The 26,180-nt window shown below is 43.0% G+C and overlaps 1 pseudogene; it reads right to left on the reverse strand.

Moving 5' to 3' along the window:
* LOC129185281 (ATP-dependent translocase ABCB1-like) lies at positions 1-25,751 on the reverse strand (annotated as a pseudogene).
* Between the last annotated feature and the right edge of the window lie 429 nt (positions 25,752-26,180).

Genomic DNA, 26,180 nt, shown 5'->3' on the forward strand with positions numbered 1-26,180 from the left:
TCATTCCCTTCCATGACCCATCTGGGTAGTGACCAGCATGTGATAGATTCCCTTTCTGGCTAACAGCTGGTGATGTGTCCCTTGTTCGACCACCTCCCCTCCCCGAATGACAGCAATGCAGTCTGCGTTTTGTACGGTGGACAGACGGTGAGCAATGATGATACACGTCCTCCCCTGCCTTGCTCTGTCCAACGCCTCTTGCACCACCTTTAGAGGAAAATAGTTATACAAATGAGACAGGCAAATCTGAGTTATCCCAGAAAAGAAGGAAAAGCCCCACCTTCTCACTCTCAGCGTCAAGCGCAGATGTGGCCTCATCCAGAAGTAACAGTTTGGGGTTACGGAGGATGGCTCGGGCTATGGCTATTCGTTGTTTCTGACCACCTGACAGCTGGGTGCCCTTATCCCCTGCCTGAGTGTCATACTTCTGCTCAGGCAAGCACAGAGAGAGTAACATTAGCCTTTGCCCAAATCATCAATAAAGTCCAGAACCTTTGGTTTTATGGGGATTCATTTTGAAATGACTGGGATGCTTTTGCTGAAAATTATGTTTCCCTTGTAAATAAAAGTGAAATGGAATGGTCAGATTCTCCAAACACGGGTAAATGAAGCTTACATGACACGGTAAGCATGAATCAAGAGCAGGATTCCACAGAACACTGATTACCTGTGGCAGGTTTTCAATGAAGCTGTGAATGTTGGCTGCCTCAGCAGCCGCCTTAATCTCCTCCATGGTTACAGTGCGACTGTTGTCCCCGTAGGCGATGTTTTCAGCCAAGCTGCGGTCAAACAGCACAGGCTCCTGTGACACAATACCTATCTGGGATCTCATCGAGTGGATGTTCAGGTCTTTGACATTCTTGGAATCAAGCATCTGGAAGAACAAATCACAAAGTTGTCAATTAAGCCAGAGCGATAAGCCAGAGCAATTAAGCAAGTCTTAAGCCACAGTGAAGTTATGTGGTCCAAGGAATTTATGGTATGCCAAAAAGGTTTTGGGGGTACACAAGACAAACACGGTTGGGAGCACTGTCCAAGGAGGCTCTGTAGAATGCAGACTATTATTAGTAAAAAAAAAAAGTTTTTTTAAAGCATAACAATAATATAATAAAATATACAATAATAATAACTAACAACAATAAAACAAATATATTATATTATATTTATATATAATATATAAAATATTAATAATACTATAATAAATAGAAATAATAACAATTTGGTTTGAATTATCTCACAACAGACACAATAATAATCATCATCATAATAGCACGGGTTACTGCTGCGGCCGTAACCCTTGCAAAGTTAAACGTCAACTCTGAACCCCCGACGTCACTTCCTGTTGAAAAATTGCAAGAAATTGACATGATGCACCGTTGGATCTTTGAAACAGAGCTTCAAATTGCATAACGAAGAGATGGGAGTGAGACATCTTTTCAGGGACCAACGTATTGCAAACAACGATTCAAGTGAAATAGGCTGTTGATCAGCTGATCAAAAGTTTTAAAACCACAGCTTTTAAAAGCCAAAATCTTGGCAAAAATGTGGATTGAATGTCATTTTCTGTCAGGTATTCACACTGTCAGGCTCTCTTGATGGCAAAGGCAAAAAAAAAAAAATTCTCTCTTTGAATGCCGTTGAGCCTGCATAAGTAAGGCCTCTCTCAGCGGACCATTGCTGCTGAGGTCGGACGCAGTAAGTCGGTCATTTGAAACATATTCAAAGATCCTGAGGGTTATGCAACAAAAAAGTCAAGCGGTTCACCAGCCGATTGGGTGTCCATCAAGAAACAGGACGATTCTCGGCCCAAATGTGGGTTGTTGATGGTGCAGAGCGAAGTCCAATAACCATCAGACGCCATCTGCGTGAGAAGGATTTTAAGAAGAAAAAAGGTCTTCAAAGGCCTCGTCTCCTTCAACGGCATAAAATTGCCCATTTTGAATTTGCAAGAAAGCACCAAACATGGGACATTGAAAGGCGGAAGAAAGTTTTATTCTCTGATGAAAAAAATGGAACCTTGACGGTCCAGATGGCCTCCAACGTTACTGGCATGACAAGGAGATCCCACCTGAGGTGTTTTCTACACGGCACGGTGGAGGGGGCGCCATCATGATCTGGGCTGCTTTTTCCTTTGATAGAACAGTGGAGCTTCAGGTTGTGCAGGGGTGTCAAACGGTAGCTGGCTATGTGGAGATGTTGAAGGGGGCATCCCTCATGACTGTGAAGGGGCATCTCTGATGGCTGAGGGCCCTCGTCTGTGTGGTAATGACTGGCTTTTTCAACAGGACCACGCTGCAGTTCACAATGCCCGCCTGAAAAAGGACTTCTTCAAGAGGAATAAGCTCACTCTTTTGGACCATCCTGCGTGTTCGCCTGATTTAAATCCAATTGAGAACATTTGGGGATGGATGGAAAAGGAAGTTTACAAAAATGGACATCAGTTCCAAACAGTGGATGCCCTCCGTGAAGCCATCTTCACCACCTAGAGCAACATTCCCACTAGCCTCCTGGAAACACTGGCGTCAAGCACGCACAAAATAAGGAATCCTACTTCACGGAAATTCACTTATCACTGTCAGGTCTGGAACCAATTAACTGCGATAAACAAGGGATTGCGAGATTTGTCTTCTCACCACTGTCCCATGTGCGGTGTCGTAGAACCTCTCCAGAAGTTGTATGGTTGTGCTTTTTCCACAGCCACTGCTTCCTACCAGGGCCAGTGTCTTTCCTTTGCTCAACCTTAGAGTCAGCCCTCGCAGGATGGGCACATTAGGACGCGAGGGGTAATTAAACTTTACACCCTCAAATTGCACATTACCATCAAATTTGTCCTGGAATTTAAAGCAGGAGACAGAAAACGTATTAAGAAATCTAAACAGTGCTTGCATGTGAGGATTGTTATAGCTCACCAATGACTGTCCCTCCTGTGAGAGATTATCAATCGCAGGCTTTCTGTTCAGAAGCATCAAAATGTGAGCTGCAGACAGCCTGGCGCTGGCATAGTTTGGAGCAAAGGAAGTAGCCTCTCCAACAGATATAGCACCATACACAACGGCTATAAACACCCTGACAAAAGAAGTCAAATCATTTGATGAATCAAATATCTTGGAAGCAGGTGTCGATGCACCCTTCATGACAATTTTAACATGAATTACTTGTGGGACAAAATATCAATGCAATGCGCTTACAATATTGGCAACTTTGTGGAATCGTATCTTGCTACTTTGTGATCTATCTAAAATATGTTATTTGCTGCTGTAAAAATCATAAAGCCTCATTCTAGACTAACAAGAAACTCACAAGAAAACTCCGTCGATGCTCATTTGTCTGTGGGCCATGAGCCAAGCTCCAAACCGGAAATATGCTGCATAAGTAAAGTAGACCAAGGACATGGTCAAAGAAAAGAGCAAACCCTGCACGTGGGCTTGTTTCTGGGAGCTTCTGCAGAGAGAGAAAGAGGGAACCATCAAAAAGCTCTCTCTAAGCATTTTAAATATTACGGGCATGTGATCATGGATCACATACTTGTATGGCATTTGGAGGGTATTGGAGTACAAAGATTCAAAGTCGGGCTCCCTGGTGAGAGATGCAACAGTACGAATGTTCTCGATGGCTTCTGTAAAAATCTGATGGGACACACCATGAACACATCACACTTGCAGAATGATGGACTTGAGCAGAATGATGGTAGGTCACTCCTCACCTTTCCAGCTTTCTCCAGCTCCTTCTTGTCCTCTACAACTTGCCCAGTCATAGCCTTCATCCTGAACGTTCCGCTCATGATCATGATGGGCACTATGACTAGTAATAACAGAGTCAGCTCCCAGCCATACACAAAGCCAAGAATCAGACCAGTGCCCATGTTGACCATACTCTGGACCACTGTGGCCAAACATTGACCTGTAACCTGAGCAGAGACAAAAGGGGCTAACTAGTGTGGTAAAAGAACATTGCATACAGACACATGGTTGAAATTGTTGGTACCCTTACACCAAAGAAGGAAAAACACACCTCTGAAATAATTGGAAATTGACAAAAGTAGTGATAACCTTTTGAAATACTGCAATCAAGTGCTTTCTGTAACCCTCAGTGAGACTCCTCCACCTCTTGACAGGTATTTTGGCCCACCCCCCATGCCCAAACTGCTCCATCTGGTGTGATGGGTGCCTTCTCCAAAGTGCATGTTTCAGCTTCTTTCCAAGGGTTTTCAATTGGATTTCAATCTGTGGTTCTCAAAGAGCGGGGCATGCAAGGTGCAAGGGGCAGTTGTTCTACTCCCGATATCGTTTGGGCTCTACTTGCAAAGTCAGCAGACAGATAACATGTTCTCAATGAAGACTCCAGTTGAGTTCCATGTCAGCTCAGCGTTTTTACTATGAAAACTGGACACGGAAATAAAGCATGTCAATTATGACTTACACAAGAATAATCATAATAATAATTTCTCTGTGACATTGAACCTAAATGAAGTGAATTACAACAAATGTGATAACTATATGCTAATTTACATTGGAACTCCCATATACAGTACGAGCTAGCAAATAGCATTAGCTATTAGCAAACAAGTGATGCATAATAAATAGGGATGTCCGTCGGCCAATATTGCTATAAAAATGAAATTGTTCATATTGCTATGGGGTTTTCTGCCAATAATGATATCAGAGTATGGCAACAAGATGGCCAACTCAGATGATATGTGTACGGTCTGGAATTCTTTCCAATTTTCACCTTTGAAGCTGTCAAAAAAAGTAGAAAAACTGCCTTACTGCTCCCAACCTCAGCAGCAATGGCACGCTGTGAGAGGCCTTGGTTACGCAGCTCGACAATCCAACCCCGTTGAAAAAGAGAAAGCTTCTTAGCTTTAGCCATTAGGAGGGCATGACAGTGTGAATGCCTGACAGAAAATGACAATTGTGAACAGATTTTGGCTTTTGTAGCCTGTGGTCTAAAACTTTTGATCACCTGATAAACAACCTACTTCATTTTTTGGAAGGGGTTTAAATTACAAGTTCCAAATGTTTTTTGTCTCACTCCCCCTTCTTGCTTTTGCATCTTGTAGCTCTACTCAAAACCTCATGAAGATCCAAATGTGCAAAATGAAACTTCTAGCAATTTTCAACTGGTGTTAAGATTTTGATCAGGAGTGTATCATGGAGGCAGGAGTCTTACTGCAAGCTATAATTTCAAATTGGGTTGTATTTATGAAAACTTCATGTTAGTCTCAGACGTGTATTACCATATGTATGGTAATACATATGGCCATTACCATATACATTACCATATACCATATACCATTACCATTACCTATATGTATCGTGTTTAGGGGAAAAAAAGGAGAATGGAAGAAAAGTGGTTTCAGGAGTTTATAAACTAAAATTAATTTGAGACTTACGGTACATAAAATATATCGAGGGAAAGGCTTCTTGAGACGTCATCTGTACTTCCGTGAAGAAGGTGTCGGACGTTTCGCTCCTAATCCGAAGAGCTTCGTCAGTGAACTAATAAGTGCTGGTAGGCTAGGCCTTAAATACAGTAAGAGTGGGCGGAATTGGTGTGCCAGCACCCTCCTCCTATTGGTTCCTTACACTAAGCCTGGGCGGAGTAGTGGTATAATCCTCTCCTGCTATTAGCACTTCCGATAAAAGGGAAGTGTCGCTCCCTAGGTTGGGTATGAACGACTCTGATACTGGCTCGTTAGCATCTATTGTTCTGGCTTGGCCCTGGCTCCACCTCATTTGCATGACTAAGAGCTGTGGGTTTTGGTCTCAGTAACCTGCTGAACACAGGGTCCAAATTAAACCTCAAACCACCATTCCGATTCAATGATGGGTTCTGTTGTTTGACAAAAATAGCTTCCTTTACTCCTTCTTCACAGAAGTACAGATGACGTCTCAAGAAGCCTTTCCCTCGATGGACAACTCCTGTACGACTGAGAGCCTACACAGATACATAAAATATAAAAATAAATACTTTAGTGTGTAACACTCGTGCATAGCGATTAAATTTTGTAGTAAATTCAAAATAAACATTCATCAAATTAAGCTTAATTGATGACAATAACTAATATTGGGTGGTCAAATTAGCATTCCAAGTTACAGTTAATTTTGTCAAAAATCAATTCAGATATTTACTCTATTTTAATCTCTGTTTTACATTTTGAAACACTGGAAAGGGCTATTACTCCAGTGATCATTTTAGGGTTAAAATACCCACTCAAAGTTGGCCTGAAGGTGGACCATTTGACGTTTGTGTGAGGTTATGGAACTTCGAGTTAGGGATTATAAAGTAGACAAGACAAAAGTAGCAAGAGACAAAAAAAAGAGAGACAATGAATTAGAAATCATAAACCTGTTCAAAAATGAAGGGGAAATGTTTAGGAAAAGTAAGAGTTAGGCATTTCTACAGTAAAGCTAAATGAGAAAACAGAGTTTATGAAAAACAAAGAAAGGTCAAGCCTCAGTTTTGAACGTTAAGACGAGTGTGGAAACATTTGTCCTATCACCTCCAGCTCCACCATTTGCGTCCGGACCAGCGTCACCAGTCCAAACGCCTATTATCAATGTATACGTCCTGCAACAAAAAGCAACTCAAGCTCCTGAAATAGACCATCTCATATGAAACAAAGCAGCAAACCAAAGAGGAAGTTCCAGCAACAAGTCCCTCCTTCACAAGCCTTTCCAAAATGCTGTTGGGGATGCCAACAGCCTGGACACATTCGACAGAACTGTCCAGTCAACCCATGGCCAGCTCCTCGAGGGGCCAGGGGAGGACTTGATCAACAAGGTCAACCACTTTTGGTCGACAGCTACGCCAGTGGGCCACAAATCGGTGCCAAGGTGACCATTCAAACATCTTTTGGTAGACAATGTAAATATGATAAAACAGTGCATGGGAAAAGGTACATGTTAGTAAAAATTGACTGATTCAGCCATTTCGGTCGAAGCAACGCCGTTCACAGACAGTTATTAAACTCTTGTAGTAGTTGTAAGTACTCCTAGTCAGTCAGTAGTCAGTACAAATAAGTTTGAACAATGGGTTGATGTTTGTACAAATATAGTTAACAGTTCCCTGGTGGAACAGTCGTGGGTTTGTTGTTCTCCCGTGAGGACGTTGGTGGGGACGCCCTGGAAGTAATGTCCACCTCTACCTGAACAAAATTGTCTGAGCCAGAGGACCAATGTGTTATGGGACAAACGAAAGTAATTTCAGCGCCCCGTGGGAGTTGAAGTGTTCTGTTTCGATAATCTTGTATTCCTTATTTACTGATTGTTCTTACTGGGAGTTGTGGGCTTCTAATATCCATTCATATTATCCAACACTGGGTTTTTAAAATGTGTCACTGTTCAATCAAATTTAATACAGGAGAAAGTTATTCAAATGGATCTCAGGAGGGAATGCATAACGCCATAATTTGGATCTTTCCATGATGACTGTTGACAAACTTGAGTCAATGATTTTCGGTTTCTGAGGGTGGTTCCTTGAGTGTTCAACACGTGCAGAAATTTAAGGAGATGTGGAAAAATGGTTGGAGAATGTTGGAAAAAAGGAAAGTGAAGAGTGAAGGGGTTAACGGGGGGTAGGAAGAAGCAGAACATGGAGATAGAGAGATTAAATAGGAAGATTTGATTAGAACACAAACTGCTCTGGCAACGAAACAACCACGCTTGCTGTACTAACACCACTGCTTCATGAACATCAACCTCAGCATACACATGAATACAAATACATTATATACATTACCGCTTATACATCACATTTTTATGTAGTACAGTTCACATGATCATGATCATGATATTTTGACATTGGGAAACACATTTGGCTTCAGAATGCCTTGACCATTTTGAGATTTCATTGCACCCTCCACAGGTTAAAGACACCCAGTGTCAGCAAAGCAGCCTTACAGCGGCCTTAAGCAGTGTTTACACTTGCAGGCATTTTGCCTCCACCTTGTCCGCACCTCGCGTGTCATTTAGATGGCACGCCTGAAAAGGTCGAAGACTAGTTTACACTAGGGCTGGGCGATATGGACCAAAACTCATATCCCAATATAGTTAGGTTGAATATTGACACACGAAACATATCATATTTTTTCTGCAAAGTGAATTTAGACAAAGTCAAAGCCAAATATGCGTGTCCAGTTGTTTTATTAAAATAAATACTTAACATGAGGACGTTTTTTGAACTTTTAAAGCTTCGTGCAAGAGGCACATAAAAAAAAACTCTTATCCAAAAACAGCCGCTAAAATAAAGTAGGCCATTCTCTTTTTAAAAAAATATAGAAAAAGTCAAATCTAATCTTTTTTGTAACAAACCTTTAACTATGCTTAAATCCTCAGCTAATAACAAAAGCACAAAAGAACAAAATATGAATGAAATTGAACTGTGTTATTTTTTAGTTAAAAATTTTTAGAAGACACAAGCCTGTCCTTATTTTGTGCCAGGAACACCAACCTGTCAAATGCATCAGGCTTAGCAAATGTCTAACTTCCTTGTACATTTGTGGTAGAGCTTGTCGTGCTAAATAATTGTGACTGCGAAGCTCGCTGGACATCGCGAGTCTATTGTTTTCAGCAGGTTTTTAAAGCCGTTTGTTTCACTGTTGCAACAGGGACCATGATAGGACACCACCTTATAAAAACACACCACTTGTTGCTTCTCCTTTCATGAGGAACGCAACAGGAAAAAGAAGCAGTGAGCTTTGTGTTGTGGCGGAGTTGTGCAGCCAGCGCGCAGCTTCACACATTCCTCATATTGGCGTTTGTGCCAGATTTTAAGATTTTTTTTATGCTCTGAATCCAAAGTAGGCCCTACCTCCAAATTACTGAGCCGCTGCTCTTTCGTTGCTGACTAATTCTTCCATCGCAGATGATGTTGCGTCCTCCATGTCAGGTTCTGTGTGCTGCTCTGCTGCCCTCTGGCTGTCTCTCGTTACAGCACACCTCTGAGGTTGCAGGTGGGATTGATTAAGCACACCTGCAGACGATTAGGAGCTGCCTACTTAAGCTGCAGCCAGACTCCAAGCCAGTGCCAGATTGTTGCCAAGCCTTCGCCAGCTACTTGCTCTTTCCAGCATCTCGTATCCCGTATTGTTACTCTCTGACCGTGCTTTTCTTGTATGCCTTTTCCTCCCTTCAGTTGTGTGGTTCCCTGCAGCGGTGAGTTTCATATACCAGTTCCTGCTTGATTGTTCAGCAGCGTTTTCAGTTCTTGCTCTGACGATTGTTTTGTGCAGCTTTTTGTATTTTGTACCTTTTTCCTCTCTGCTAGTTTTTCCGCAGCACCCTCAGTTTTCTCGTTTTTCCCTGTGATTAGCTCCAGGTGTTTTCGGTTGTACTTTGTGGTTTTTGTTGTATATTTTTCCATAACTTGGAACCCTTTGTTAGAATAAACTTTTGGTTACTTACTGCTTGTCTCTGCTTTGGAATCCAGTTCACGGCTTAGCCGTTTCCTAACACTCCATTTTCATCCAAGAGGAAGACGCAGAGAGATGCAGCGCAAATCCAGTCTATCTCGATATGTGCGATGTGGTTGTTTTTTATATTGTGCTTAAAATAAATATTGACATATTAATATGGATATGTTGCCCAGCCCTAGTTTGTGCACTGTTTATACACTTGGCAATTTGTGACTGGAAATGCCACAAAATGCCACTCTTCTGCACGATTTATTTACAACTAAGTCACGTACTGTTTACATCTAGCATGACATAGTACGTGCGATTCACACGGGACATGGGCATGCATTGTTACCACCACTTCCCGTATCCGTGTAACAGTTGTGGCATTATTTCGTCCTACTTTGTCCTGCGAGCTTCATTAATTCCTCTATTTGCAAGGGACCTACAAGGGAGAAGATGAGAGAAGAAGCTCTCATTGCAGAAAAGAAAGGTAAGTGTATGGACAGTGTGGGAGAGGGAATTTCTGACTAGAAGACATCGCTTTGGGCATTATGATGAGTTACTAACAGCATCTTCTTCCGCTGTGGAACACACATACACAAGATGGCTGCGGCGCTCCGCTGGCTGCGGAAAAAGATGCGAGCATCTTTATCACATACACAAGAATGGAGAGGCGACAGCGCGCGTGGATACGGCGGGAGACAAATATAACGCCAAGCGATTTGTGAGGTCTAAGTTTTTCGAGGAGGCATTTTTATGACACAAATGTATTACTCTTTTGAACGTATTGTTTTGAGAAGCCAAACTCTTTACTTAAATGACCCAGCAACTGAGCTGACGTTTTCTCGTCACGGAAATCCGACCAGAACTGGACTCGCGGGACCAAGTTGGGGGGTTAGTCACTGTTGATTGAGTACACTGCTGATGGGGATGTCATACAACTTCATGTCAAAAAATCTGAACTATCCCTTTAAGACAGTCTCCTCCATGTTTCACAGTGGGTACAGTATCCTTCAATTTTGCGTCTGTCAACACAGAGCTAATGTGACTTGCCAAAAAAACACCAGATTTGTCCTCCAAACCCAAACGTTGTGTAGCTTGTCAATATACACTAAGTCCCCAACTAACGGACACAATTGGTTCCAGACAACCGTTCTTATGTCGAATTGTTCTTAAATCGGGGAAAAGGTAATATTACCAATGATATAGGTACTACATGTACGTGTATACATATACAGTATATGTGTATGTGTGTAAATATGAGTTTGGATGCAGTAGTAATATTAAACGAGGATAATTAATGAAAAAACACTAATAAAAATGATAATACGTAATGATAAATGTTATTGACCTTTGAAGAGGAGTGGTCGAGCATACGTCGTGGAGGAGGAGGAGTTATTGGAAAAAAAAAAAGGACAAATCGTCGACATTAGACTCTTCTAAAAGAGGTAGTGTTCTGTGGGTGGTGTAGAATTAATCAGGCCTATTAACTCTTCATAAACTTTAATCACACGCTCTGTCCGGGTTGCATCATACAGCTAAAATGTAGCTTTCTCTCTCTTCCCCTCCTCCTCCTCTTGTTCTGTTGGTCCCATTAGCAGTGTCACAGTGCCCTCTGCTGGTCAAGCATGTAGCAGTATAAATATGGACTTATAAGGCAAAACACATGAAAATATAGACTAGTCGGCTTGTGTTCGTACAGTATCTTCGAATGTTCGCACGTCGGATGTTCGTTAGTAGGGGACTTAGTGTACATATTATTATTTTTTTAATTATTACTTTTGTCAGTTTCAAGTTATTTCACTGACCATTGTGGGTTTTTCATTTTTTCACAAAGCATACCAACAATTTGATCCAAGTCTTGAAGTAAGACAAGTGGCATACATTACCCCTTGTACTTTAGCGGTGTCTGAGGCCAGCCTTGTTGTGAGCACACCAACGCTGTTTTTTGGGTCATCAAACCAGCCGAGGTCCTAAAAGAGATAAAAAGTAAACAAATTTCCGAGAGGAGTTCGTCAGGCCAATCAAGGACATTCTATTAAACGGTGGCCTGTATCCCCTCAGCGTCCCCTCTGTTGAACTTGAGACAGGGAAGTTTGCGGCCTCCACCATCACCAATGAAAATGGCTGACTGGATGAAATTTACCAGTAATTTGACTTATTGAAGTTTACTGACAAACTTATTCAATTTGACACACAGCATCGGTAAACTATACTTCCGAAAACCCTGCAGGCGCTATAATGTCTCTGAAGACGTTGTTGTTCCACTTACCTGCCTCATCAATGCCTTGAAAGATGCAAGTCTCAGTTTCATGGTTAGCATCTCTCCAGATTTACCAAAACAGAAACCCTGTGTGGGTGAAGTGACAGAGACAGGCACACTTGGACATTGACATGAATGCTTTGACTGCTCCAAACCGAATGTTCACATTGCAATGCATCACAGTGTGAATCTGTTTCATTGGTACCAAAAAAAATGTAGACGTCATATGTATGCAAGATGATGTGATTGGTTGGGGATCAGTCCAGATTTGACCTAAGGAAATACTCACACTAGACCAGCTGCACCGATTCCCGCACCCTCTACTGGCCCCTACTGGCTTGAGCTCACACTGAGCATTCGAGCGTTCAAGTTTGGCGTCACATCTATTCTAATTTTTACTACAATTTCCCTGAATTTCCCTCACCTTTATTATGCACACAAATGGACGAGCAAGTGTGCTTTGGGTTTGACTTTTGGATTATTTTGAGTCTTTATCGTGTATTTCTATTATGAATTGTGTTGGCTATTATTAAGAATTTGCATGGAGCGATCACATCACAGTCATTCAATGACTCCAACACGTTGCACGCATGCATGTGTATGTTTCTGGAACCACGCCTGCCCCCGGCCTACCTCTTTCAATCATGCCAAATAAAGAAAAACGTACTGTGCCTGGGCATGATTGAGTACGCTCATGAGGCCAGATCGGCTCCATGAATAGATAGTGTTCTGAGTTGTCATGTCCTTGTTGAATTTATCTTTTGCAGTTGGAGTAGCAAGTACAGTATGTGTTAATGTGAGTATGCTTACCCTTAGAAACACGGCGAAAAAAGATACACATCCAAGCACCGCAAACATAAGGGAAAGGAATTCTGTTTCTTTTTTGACAATTTCCTGATCAGGCTCAGCAAACACCTGAAAGATTGGAAGACTAGTCTTAAAATAAATGTTTTTGCCTCCAAAAATCAAGTGCAGTGGAACCTGAGTTAGCATACGCCCCGGTTACCGTGTTTTGCCTCGGTTTGCGTACATTCCCGTTAGCATCTTCTTGTTTTGTTAATACACTGCGTGAGTCTAACTGTGACCTTAATGTATATTTATCATAAAACGTCCTTGTTAGCAGCCTATTAGCTTGCTAATGCATGGAAACAGGAACCAGACGTCAGCTCCCTTGCCCGTCTTTGTCATCAGAAGATGACTCTCAAAACATGTTTTTCTGTTGAAGACGTGTTTGCTCCCTAAGATGTGGCAGCGAGATCAACACAGACACCACCTTCTTGTTTTGCCATTTGTTATTTCTTGAATTCAGTAACATTTCTTACCTTCTTTTTCAAATGTTGGCATTCACAACTTTCTATGGCTCCATTTTAGGTTATTGAGGTGAGAAAACACTGCTGGATTTCTACTGAATTAAAGAATAGCACAACATGAAGGTTGTGATGTGTTGCTCTTGCTGCCACATTGTGTTTTGGGGAAAAGTCATGTCTTCAATGAAGGTGAAAGTAAAAGGAAAACTTCAAAGTAAAGCAAAACTTCACTTTTTAAAAAATGTTTGCCCATCATCCACAATCCTTATGTGAAACATAAACACATATTTATTTGCCTTTTCTGTGCCTTCTAACGAGAGAAAACAAGTTAGCATGTGCCAGCTAACATTGCCTGTCATGGGATGTACCTATTTCGACTATGAAGCCCTCTAAAAAGAAATCTAACTTTTTATGGTTTTATATACATGCTGTGATCATGCATCAAGTACATTGATGAAAACATGTAATACTTACAGTATCTTGACTAAGTTTGATTATTTAAAACAATACTGAAACTTCTTTCCGATGCGCATTGATGTGACAAAGCTCATAGGAGCTAACGCTACTTCCGTCAACAACAGCAGCATAGAAACAGCGATGACACAACGTCCGCTCTAATAGGGATGGCTGTGTCTTCCAGCACAAGACTTGTACTCCAGTCCTCAGGTAAAAAATGCTGACAGCAAACGAGCATCTTGTTGAGTCTTCGTAGCGAAATTGAGAGCCAGTCCCGAACATCTGTCCCATTGCAGTGGCTTAAGGCACTGTGAGTGACGCTGACATTAGCGGCTAGCGAGGCGTCATGTTACTCTGCCAAATAAATCAAATTTTTTTTGTTATTTGATGCAATAACAACACTGCTGTAGCTTGGTTAATATACAGGTCAGTTACGGAAATGTTTTTGTTTTTTTGTTAGGGCGTCATAGGTACCTCCCATGACGTGCGGTGTTACCTGGTTCATACTAACTAGTTTTAGATGGGCAAAATTCCAAAAAAAGCCTAGTTTTGCTTTAAATGTTCATGTATCCCTTTCATTCATCGTTTCTATACCTTTTAGAATTGTTTTCTGTATGTAAAGCTATTATTGTAACTTCACATTTTTGGCTTTCTGTAACAGATTATTCCATCCATCCATCCATCTTCTACTGCTCATCCGAGATCGGGTCGCGGGGGCAACAGCCTAAGCAGGGAGGCCCAGATTTTCCTCTCCGCGGCCCCTTTGTCCAGCTCTTCCCGGCGGATCCCGAGGCATTCCCAGGCCAATTGGGAAACATAGTCTCTCCAATGTGTCCTGGTCTTCCCCGAGGCCATCTACCGGTCGGACTTGTCCTGAACACCTGCCGGCAATGCGAACCAAACTCTGACACCGGTCATACAGGGAACGAACAGCTTGAATTAGCTGGTCCGATACCCTATACTCCCGGAGTACTCCCCACAAAATTCCTCAAGGAACACGGTCGAATGCCTTCTCCAAGTCCACAAAACACATGTAGACTGGTTGGGCAAACTCCCATGCACCCTCAAGGACCCTGCTGAGAGTGTAGAGCTGGTCCACAGTTCCACGACCAGGACGAAAACCACACTGCTCCTCCTGAATCCGAGATTCAACTATCCGGCGGATCCTCCTCTGCAGAACCCCTGAATAGACCTTACCAGGGAGGCTGAGGAGTGTGATTCCACGATAGTTGGAACACACCCTCCGGTCCCCCTTCTTAAAAAGGGGAACCACCACCCCGGTCTGCCAATCCAGAGGTACTGCCCCTGATGTCCATGCGATGCTGCAGAGTCGTGTCAACCAAGACATGCCTACAGCATCCATGGCCTTAAGGAACTCCGGGCGGATCTCATCCACCCCCGAAGCACTTCTGGGGTGGGACAGGGGACTCTGCCACTCGTTCCCAGCAGACCCTCACAATACGTTTGGGCCTGCCAGGTCTGACCGGCATCCTCCCCCACCATCAGAGCCAACTTACCACCAGGTGGTGATCAGTTGACAGCTCCGCCCCTCTCTTCACCCGAGTGTCCAAAACATATGGCCGCAAGTCCGATGATACGACCACAAAGTCAATCATGGAAGTGCGGCCTAGGGTGTCCTGGTGCCAAGTGCACATGTGGACACCCTTATGCTTGAACATTGTGTTTGTTATCGACAATCTGTGACGAGCACAGAAGTCCAATAACAAAGCACCGCTCGGGTTCAGATCAGGGGGGCCGTTCCTCCCAATCTTGCCTCTCCAGGTCTCACTGTCGCTGCCAACATGAGCATTGAAGTCCCCCAGCAGAACAAGGGAATCGCCTGAGGGAGCACTCTCCAGTACTTCCTCTAGAGACTCCAAAAAAAGGTGGGTTATCTGAACTGCTGTTTGGTGCATAAGCACAAACAACAGTCAGGACCCGTCTGCCCACTCGAAGGCGGAGGGAAACTACCCTCTCGTTCACCGGGTTAAACTCCAACATGCCGGCCACAAGCCGGGGCGCAACAAGAATTGCCACCCCTGCCCGTCGCCTCTCACTGCTGGCAACGCCAGAGTGGAACAAGGTCCAACCCCTCTCAAGAGGACTGGTTCCAGAGCCCTTGCTGTGCGTTGAGGTGAGTCCGACTATATCTAGCCGGAACCTCTCAACCTCATGCACCAGCTCAGGCTCTTTCCCTACCAGAGAGGTGACATTCCATGTCCCTAGAGCTAGTTTCTGTAGCTGAGGATTGGACCGCCAAGGTCCCCGCCTTCGGCTATCACCCAGCTCACTCTGCACCCGACCCCTTTGGCCCCTCCAATGAGTGGTGAGCTCATTGGAGGGGGGACCCATGTTGTCTCATCGGGCTGTGCCCGGCCGGGCACCATGGGCGTAGGCCCGGCCACCAGACGCTCGCCATCGTGCCGCTCCTCCAGGCCTGGCTCCAGATGGGGGCCCCGGTGACCCGCGTCCGGGCAAGGGAAAACGTGGTCCAATGTTTTTTCAAGTTTCAAGAGTTTCAAGAGAGTTTTATTGTCATGTGCATGGTAAAACAGCAGTTATACCATGCAATGAAAATTTATTGAGCTACCCTTTGTCTGATCCCTCACCTAGGACCTGTTTGTCGTGCGTGACCCTACCAGGGGCATAGAAACCCCTGACTACTTAGCTCCTAGGATCATCGGAGCAGATTAACAGATTAACTGGATGTAAATGATTTCTTATGGGAAACATTGATTTGGTTAGCGTCTGTTTCGGTTAGAGTTAGACCTTCTGGAACGGATGAATGGCGCTAACCAGGGTTCCACTGTAATCCGGCTTGACACAAGTTGTAACCTACAGTGATTAATTTGGACATGATGACAGAGTAGAGAGGATGAATTGTTCCACTGATGCTGGCAGAGATGAGACCCAGCAAAATGTAAGGCCACTCATGAAGGTTGAAACGCATCACTTGGCGGAACAACGCAGGCGGAATGTTTTCATACTGGGGAAAGCAGAAGCAAGATCGGAATCATTCCTCTTCTCGTTGGTGCTATCTAGCTAAATCTTCTTGGCAACCTCACCTCTGTCTTGCCCTTGGGATCCACCAGCTTTTCTTTCTCGTCTTTATTTACCTCTGAACCAGCAAAGGAAGAACCTCTTATTGACTTCCTCCTATACGGGGATGATTCAGAGAAAGTTGTGGATTGTGGGTTCATATCATCTTTCTCTCCATACTGCTCCTCCTCTTTTTCAAAGGTCTACAAAATGGAGATGAGAGGAAACCACAAGGTTGATTGTCCTGGAAATATAAATGTCGCCCAAATGTGGTGTGAAAATGTTACCTGCATTGTGACTAGATTGTGGTAGACTCCCTGTTTTTCCATAAGCTGGCTATGAGTCCCCAACTCTACAACCTCTCCATTTTGTATGCCAGCGATGATATCAGCGTTTATGATAGTTGAGAGGCGATGGGCCACAATTATGGTGGTGCGACCCAGTCTGGCCTGCACAAAAAAAATACAAGTGGCATGAGCACAGTACACTTCCTTGGCCCAGGCACAATTAGAAGACATTTCAGCACAGTAATGTGTCTGAATGTATGTTTTTACCTTGTTGAGTGCTGCTTGAACAACATTCTCACTCTCAGCATCAAGAGCAGATGTTGCCTCATCCAGCAGAAGGATTTTGGGGTTACGGACTAGCACCCGAGCAATTGCAATTCTCTGCTTTTGTCCTCCACTCATTTGAGTCCCTCGATCCCCGACCAGCGTCTCAAACTTCTGTTCAACGACAACAGTCATCATTGGGAAGTGGAAGACAAATATGTTTATAAGTAGGTGAGTGATGAATTATTACTGTAATTAATTGAACTAATTAATGTCTTTTTAAATCTCACCTAACAATTGCAGAGAAAAGTCCTTACCTTGAGATATTTTCACTTAAATTCATTACATTATTGTTGCAGACTTGCTCATATGTGGGGTGTTCTGCTCGAGTTTAGCATGGCGAAAAGCTTTGCTATGGCTTGTTAAATTGCTCATGTCTTTGCTGCTAACGCCAGCTGTGGCCGAATTTGCGACTTGGTGATTTGCGTTGATGTGGGAGGCTAAACTAGAGCTGCTTCGGTGTTAAGCCAACTTTTTACATAGAAGGCATCACGCTACCTTTATCAGTGGAGCCATTGGGGCATTTTTGAAATGTAAATTTTCCATTCGTTGGGTCGACAACTCTCACATGCTCCTCCATTTTCACTTCTCCTCGCCTCTACTCGCCGCTACTCACCCTGCCCTCCCAACTACAATGGGAGCCTATCAGCCTATGTTAAACAAGCACAAACACAGTGACAGCCAATCCATGTCCACTTCAGGATGTGACTGACTGTGTTTTCCACCCCCAACAACTCAAGCACAAGAAGCCCAACACACAGAGCTCCAGGACATGACATCAGACAACCCAAATCCACACCGGCAAGCTGGAATGCTTGTTAGGTTCTGCATGTTTTTCTCAGTCTTCAGTCTTTTAAACTATGGTAGACAGCTGTCGGATACCACAGCAAACAACAAGATGGGAAGGAAATAGCATTTTACCGTATTGTTGAAGAATCCGAAAGCCGACATATGTGGATTTCGGCCATAAAACCTACTTCCTCTGTCCACTGTTATGTTGCCATACACTAAACCACACAACACCATCATTCCTGACAAACACCCATGGCTTCAACTGAGGTTCATTCTGTCTTTGGGAATGATGCACCTATAAATTCAAAAATCGAAATCTAAGAAAATTTGTGAACTAGCATTAGGTTAGTTACCCACTGCCTGTTGCTAGATGTGAACGCTAGGCTACATTTACCTTTCCAGTGATGACTATGCTATCTTTATGCTGAAGGTTCATAACAAATCCAGACTTGTGTAGGCTTTCAAAGATGAGTAGTTGTAGCTGTAGTTGTGTATGTCTGGATGCTGTAGTTCCGGAGGCACGCCGGGTGACTTGAGTTTAACGTATTAAGCTTTGTGTCATATCGCTCAATATCTGTGAGATTAAAATGTACAGTAAATTCAGAAGGCTTGAAGACACTGGTGCCATTCATTTTAGCTGCTGCTTGGCCTGCTAACATGGCACTGTAGGCAAGACTAGTCAGGCCAAATCCGGAGCTCTAAAAAAAACGGCTTTTATAAAACGACAACTCGCATACAGAATGTAAGAGATTAAAATATATATACCTGTGTATATATATATGACTAATTAATTCATCACAATTAATGCTTTCATTTGACACCCCTACTCATAAATAAAGTCGTACATCAGGAAGGTTCATGATGAAGTCGTAAGCGTTGGCCTCCTTGGCAGCTTGCTCTATCTCCTGCTGCGTCACATCCGGCCGGCCGTATCGGATGTTCTCTGCGATGGTGGTGGCAAAAAGGATGGGCTCTTGACTCACCACTCCAATCATCTCTCGCAGGTAGCGGACATTCAGAGAACGGATGTCATGTTCATCAATAGATATCTACAATGAGGAGATTTGTGAGATATTTGTGAGCTTTGAGAAGACGTTCTGAATGTTCTTGTTTGTTGATGGATTGGTTTGCTCTGCCATGTCTATCTAGTGTGACTGAGCGGGTGTACTGCGAAAGTGACTCAACAAAACCTACATTCCCCCAAAACAATTAAACGCTACCGCGACGGTGGCTATCATCTGGCTTTGTCAAGTCCGGTTCTCGGCTTTGTGAGATGAGCAAGTAATTATTATGGAGCGTTATGAGGAGTTCAAAAAGATTATATGACTGCCAAAAGCAACTCTGTCGCCGCCAGTAGAGAGAAGGAGTACAACAACTCTCTTTTCATTTTGGAATGAGGTCTATATTGTTTACATAGTTGACTGATATCTAAAATAGAATGTGTGTGTTTGTGTGTTTTTTACTGATCTACTGTCTCTGTACAATGACAGCTTTTTTTGACAGCTAGTGACTCACATTGCCAAATACCTAAAACACTAATCCGTTTATTCATGGCCATATCAGTGAAATAATTAATTATACTCGTTATCTGTGACAAATGAGTACTAGGTCAACTGATGAGTTGCATCAGTGTGCTCATGAGACATGCTGTTGGTGACCACGAGGTGGCAGTGTTGACATGTTTTGTGGCGACTTTTCCTTTGTGACAACTTTTTCCTTTTTGTTAAAATAAAAATGTGTTTTATTGCAGTTGATTGATACCTCAGGGTGCTTATTCCTCCAGCAAATATTGCAATAGAAAAAGACCAACAGGCTGAGTACTCATACAAGGACTGATGTGACATACACATCTGCTAACACTGGCCTAATTACTATTTCATATTGCATTTTATCCCGGATGCTCGGCTCAAAAAGTGAGAATATGTAACGTGTTCCCTCGTCCATCTGTCTCGCTTACAGATGGACAATTTCATCAGGGAATGCTAGTGGATCAGCGCGATCTTGAAAAACCCGCTCCCGTTGTAGTGCTGCTCGAATTATTCTTGATCCTAGGTCCACCGGGTTTTCAATAAATGGTGACGGCATCTCCGAATTAGTTAAACAGTGAAACAGTGGCACTTTCATAGCCGATTTTAAGCTGAAAGTCTGGACATACCCTGGTCGGGATATAGCGGCTTTAAAAGAGAGCCACTTTCGTTGTACAGGCAAGCCTGGCTTTAGACTCAATAGACCTCCCTAACGCACTAAACGCACGTCGCAGTATACCCCCTAAATGTCTTTTTTTTTTTTTTATACAAATATGTACTTACAGATCCCTCCTGAGGATCGTAGAACCTCTGCAACAGCTGGATGGTGGTGCTTTTTCCACAACCACTGCTTCCTACTAAGGCCATGGTCTGTCCACTCTTCACACTCAGGGACATGTCATTTAATACCTGCATGACAGTTATGCAAATTTCAAATATGTACACAAGCCTATTTGTGAAACAAGTGTGAAAAGAGAACAGTGTCAGGGGGGAGCTTACCTTGACTTCTGGCCTTGAGGGGTAGTTAAAGTGGATGTTCTTGAACTCTATGTTTCCACTAATGAAATCAGGCTTGAAGCCGTGCTCCGAATAGCTGTCAATGCTCGGTTTCTGTAGAGTAAAATGTTAATGCTTATGTTAAAGGGCAGTGGCATAAGGCTGCAATGTAATAGATGTGGGAAAAACTGAGATGAGATGAGAGCATGTAGAATTCTTTACATTGTCAATGATGCTGTACACTGTATATGCAGCTCCTCGAGCACTGGCAAAGGACTCGATCTGAGGTGATATCTGCCCCAATGCAAACACTCCAAGAAGCAAAGCGAATAAAACCTTAAACCACATGCATTATTGTTAACTTCAAACTTCTATTTGGACCATTTAGTTTAAGTGGAGTAAAACTGACTGTGTTTCTACTCACTGTAACAACAGTTCCAAAGCTGTACTCTTTATTCAGAACGAGCGTACTCCCATACCAGAAGGCCAGAGCATAAGACAGGTATATCATCATGAAGGTGAAGCCCATAGCAATGTTTGAACTTATTGCCTTCTTTATTCCCATTTTCTTAGCCTCCTCCAAGTTCTTATGATACCTGCGAGGATGACATACAAACAAAAACAAAAATTACAACTGGTTTAATTAAAACAAGTCTTGGCTGGATTCCAGCTGGCCAAATGATCCATTGTGATTGTGGCAGACAAATACACTAAAGACATCCAAATCAACGAGTGTGTCTTTACTTTAATACTTAGCATTTATTGACACTGTCAGGTAAGTGTGTATTTAACTGCGACAATATTCAACTTGAAATGAATGGACAATTTTTTTCAAGTTCTGTCTTTCTTTCATTTGTCAACCGATTCCCACCATTCCAATACCAAAACATTTACATTGACAAATTATATTTCCTCTGTGATTAATTTGTTATGACTGTACATGTATACAGTACATCCAGAATTGTAGCAGACGATGTCCGATAATATCGGCCCGATATTGGCATAAAAATCAATATCGGTAATATTTTTTTTCCCTATAATGAAAGCCGATATAGCGGCAATGTCGCAAAATTGCAAAATTGCATTGTAGTTAATATTTTACACCAGGAGATGGCGGACATGTCTGTAACTTCAATCTGAGCATCATTTGTGAGTGTGTTTCCATGCAAAGTTTAGGAGTTTATAAACCTTGAAGCCCGCTGTGCATGCAGCTGCTGCATCAGCGAGTCCACTCGACATTAACAGTCCACGCGCAGCACATACTCTTGAGCCGATGCTTGGCTGAACCATGTTTGGAGTGACAGGACGTGATGGGTTGCCAAAACACTGCCAATGGTGAGGAGGGTAGCAAGAATGTAAAAAAAACGCAGAAATAGTGGCAGGCAGATGCAGCAGGCTAGACTCCTCGGCCACGCTTTGCCATGCCCAATCACAAGTATTTCTCAGATGTTTGGTTACGCAAGTTGTACAATGTTGTTTACAACCACGTCGAGAAGCTAATTTGCTAATGCTGTATCCCTTAGCTTCACAACAGATATGTGTTAGATAGATTGCAAATCGTAGGAGGTCATTGGTCAATATAAAAGTCCGACTCACGGTGTCATCTTACAAAGAACACTAAATTCATCACACGGTAACTTGACACTCAAAAGGTGTACCTAAGGAATATACAAACAATACAGTTTAAAATGGAAAAAAACAACTCTATTAAAGTTTTCCCATAATGCATTGCGTCCAAGCAAAGCATTCATTGGTGCCTGCCGGGGTGCTGCAATTATGTCAGCCTCCCTCTGGTGGACAGAGGCAGCATTGCAGTGCCATCCATCTTCTATGCCGCTTGTCCTCTAATGAAATGTTTTGCTCAGAGGCAATGCACTACGGGAAAATTTCCATCCATCCATTTTCTATACCGCTTCTCCTCATTAGGGTCGCGGGGCATGCTGGAGCCTATCCCAGCTGACTTCGGGCGACAGGCAGGGTACACCCTGGACTGGTCGCCAGCCAATCGCAGGGCACATATAGACAAACAACCATTCACACTCACATTCATACCTATGGACAATTTAGAGTCACCAATTAACCTAACATGCATGTTTTTGGAATGTGGGAGGAAACCGGAGTACCCGGAGAAAACCCACACGCACACGGGGAGAACATGCAAACTCGACACAGAAATGCCCAACGGAGAATCGAATCCAGGTCTTCCCGATGTCCAGGCTGTTACTGTGTTGGCCAGCGTGCTAACCACTAGGCCACTGTGCGGCCCTACGGGAAAACTTAAAAATTTTTTTTTTAATTTAAACTCGTATTGGAACATGTTTCTATATTTCTCAGGTATACAGTTTCAGTGTTGTTTGTAAGATGACACGGTGAGTCAGACTGTTATATTGAGTAATGACTGCGTGCAATTTCTAATGGGTTGACAAGCTTGTTGTACATTTTTTCATGGCTCATGATTGGCTCCTGTCAAATAAAAAGACACCTGGTCCTCACGGACTCGTGCGTGCCACAATATGTCATTTTATGACATGGACATGTGTTTATTGTCCGGTGCGGCTCCCCATGTACACATCTGTTTTTTATTTTTTCTAAATTTAGTGGGTGCGACTTAAAACACCAGAATTTATGGTACACCTGTCCTTTACAGATTTTGAGTTTTGTTATTGTGGTACCATATTCTGGACCCGTAACACATGCAGCATACAACATCCTACCACACCTGTCAATCTCTTTTTGCTGACCACTGAAGGCAAACACTGTCCTGATGGACGAAAGCACCTCCTCTGCCACGACCCCCGCTTTGGCATAGGCATCCTGTTCTTTCGAAGTGAATGATATCAGCACCTGGGCAGAAACATAAAGTTAAACTTAGTAGGAAGAGGGTTTGCTTTCAAGATGAAGGCATGACAGGCTGGACAAAGATGAAGCTTACTTTACTGAAAAGAGCAGCTGATAGTCCCAGCAGGGGGCTGATGGCCAGGATGACCAGAGTGAGCTTCCATCCTTTGCTTAAACCAAGAATGAGGGATAAGATGACGGTGGAAATGAACTTCAGCAGCATCCCCAATTTGTCTCCAATACCCTCTTGGATCTTATTGATGTCACTGTCCATGCAAATTTAAAAAAATGATCAGGAATTTTTACTGAACACCCATCATATACCTTCATTGTCAATCATCTGCTCAAAATATTATGTTCATTTGCCGAGGTTGCCAGTAGGATGGGCGTTTCATTTAATTTTCATGATGGACTAAGGGGAAATTTAGGAATATATATTTTTTCTGAATTCCTGTTTTGATGCCAGCGATATGTTGAACTGCCTGGAGGAGTGGAGTGGAGGGAGCTCCACAGTCTCATTTTTTTTTTCCAATTCTCACAGTCATGATAGGAATCCGCTCAGAGAATAAAATATGGTCGAGCCTCATTTTCCCCGCAAAAACATGATTTTATGGAGCATATTTTGTAGAGGTGTCCAGATCTGATATTGATATGGGATATCGCTCCAATATCAGTCATCAGATCGGCCTGCATCTAAACTCTCTAATAATGACACTCTGTTACAAGCAATCCATTCCAGGCACTATCCAGCAGCAACACTTCTACTCGGCAGGCAGGACCCACGTGATTACAACAACAACATGATCCAGCGTGTTTAGCAAGGAATAGGATTGACGTCGGCCGTGTGGCTGTGTTTTTCGTTGAACGTCGCAGCTGAGTGCAAAACCTGGCATGCACAAGTTTCCTGTGATGGCACAGAACCTGGGAGCGACCAACCTCATTGCGTATTAGAAGAAGGATTTTCACAACACCAGGACGTCCTAAAACATCCACCTCTGTTTGACACATTTACAAAGCGTGAGAAACTCGCACAAGATGGCAAAAAGTCGTTGGCTACAGCAGAAAAGAGCCAGCCCCAGTCGGTGGTGAGTAATGTCGGGTTTGACCGCTTCATTGAGCACGTCAATGTGGATGTCGTGATGCATATTGTGGATAAAACTATACACCAAATGCATCAAGAATTAAATGGGCCAGTTTTTCTAATACCAACTGTTGCTAATTATACTTCTCTGTGTGAGTAATATCATTTGATCAAGTTTTTTCTAACATTTCACACTACAAAATAATTATTACAAGTATGTATGAGCTGTGTTGATATCAGATCGGTATCGGACGATATTCAAGGCTGCAATATCGGAATCGGATATGAAAAAGTTGTGTCGGGTGTGTGGAGTTTTCTGTCCACCCAGACTTTTTCAGTTTCAACAAAAACATTACATATGACTTTAAACGTAACTATAATTGGATTAGCATGTTTTAAAAAAAAATGTATTTATTTTTCTAAAGCTGCAGCACCACTTCTGAGCCTTCTGGTGCTTCCCATGGAAACACTATCCACAGGTCTAAAGTGCAAGAGTTTGTTTGAAGAGCAGTTCCAAAAGTGGCCCGGAGTGTGTAATCTACAGGTTACTCACTCTGTAAGCTGAGTGTTGAGCTCTCCCGTCTTGTTGATGTCAAACCAGCCGATGTCCTGTCGCATGATACTGTGGAAAAAATGCTCACGGATGCGTCTGACCTGCCGCCCAGCTGCCAAAGTCCAGAAGGCAACCTGAATGTAGGCAACCAACAGCATTATGGACGCTATGATGGAGAAGTAGATGCACAGGCTGGAATTTAGAAAAAAAAGCAAAATGATCAAATGTGTCTCATTCATTTTAAAAGGACATCTTCGTCTTACACGTTGATGTCCTCCTCGAAGGTGCTGTTCACAATTCTGATGGAGGAATCTACAAACACAGAAGAATAAGGCGTTATTATATTCTCCATCGTTAAGTCAGATAACTATTTGTTTCCATCTCGGTGAACTCACTGGTTTTGATGGTTGCTGTGTACAGTACAAATCGGTCCACCGTGTCGCCAAACAAAATGCACAACAGAGGCAACACAAGCCCACTGGCCATGGACGTCAAGGTCCCGAAGACCATCAGTACAACATCAATGCGATCTGCAAACCTGAACTGTGTTCATTTAAAGAGGAGGAGAAAGTAAATGTTGAACACTGGTTGTGAGCAGTGGATTGTCGACTGAGAACGTACCAGTTCAATGGGGCCAACTACGGGCACCTTTGCGGTTTTGTCTTTCTTCTCTTTACCTTCAGCACACTCATTTTGGAGATCACTGGGTCAAATATGAAATGATCTGTGAAATCTATTTATCCTTCTTTCTTTTATATGCTAATTCTTGTGTCGTGATATAATTTCACATGAAAACCTACAAAACTGGCTTTTTGAAAAGTCATAAATAAGAAGATCATTACCTTACAAAAATATCTTGTTGGCTCTTTGGCAGCTCGTCTGTTTCAGCCATGTCTGGGCAAGATGCTGGTCAAAATCCTTTTTATTCCTATATGATTTTTCTGTCTGCAAATGAAGCAACATCCAAGGAGTCACACCAGACTATTTAAGAAGAAGAGAAAAGTGAATAACTCTTAGTGCGCTTAGGCTGTCATCTTTCCACAGCAACTTAGCGTTCCTTTGAGGTGGCTTGCACACACAGCACTTCACGCTTCTCAACCCCCCCACCCTCTGTTTCTTACGTGACTTCATTGACTTTACTTCTGTTTACTCAATAAAATGTTCTGTACATTTGTGGATCAGGGTCAAAGAAGAATAAGCGTAACCCACCCTGCTTCGGACTGAACACTCCGAGGCTCGAACACAGGACCTTCGCAATGGGAGACGAGAGCGCTGACCACACGGCCAAAAGCTCGGACTGTCGACCGCGTGTTCAGCACAG

Source organism: Dunckerocampus dactyliophorus, chromosome 7 (assembly GCF_027744805.1).
Source record: "Dunckerocampus dactyliophorus isolate RoL2022-P2 chromosome 7, RoL_Ddac_1.1, whole genome shotgun sequence".
NCBI lineage: Eukaryota > Metazoa > Chordata > Actinopteri > Syngnathiformes > Syngnathidae > Dunckerocampus > Dunckerocampus dactyliophorus.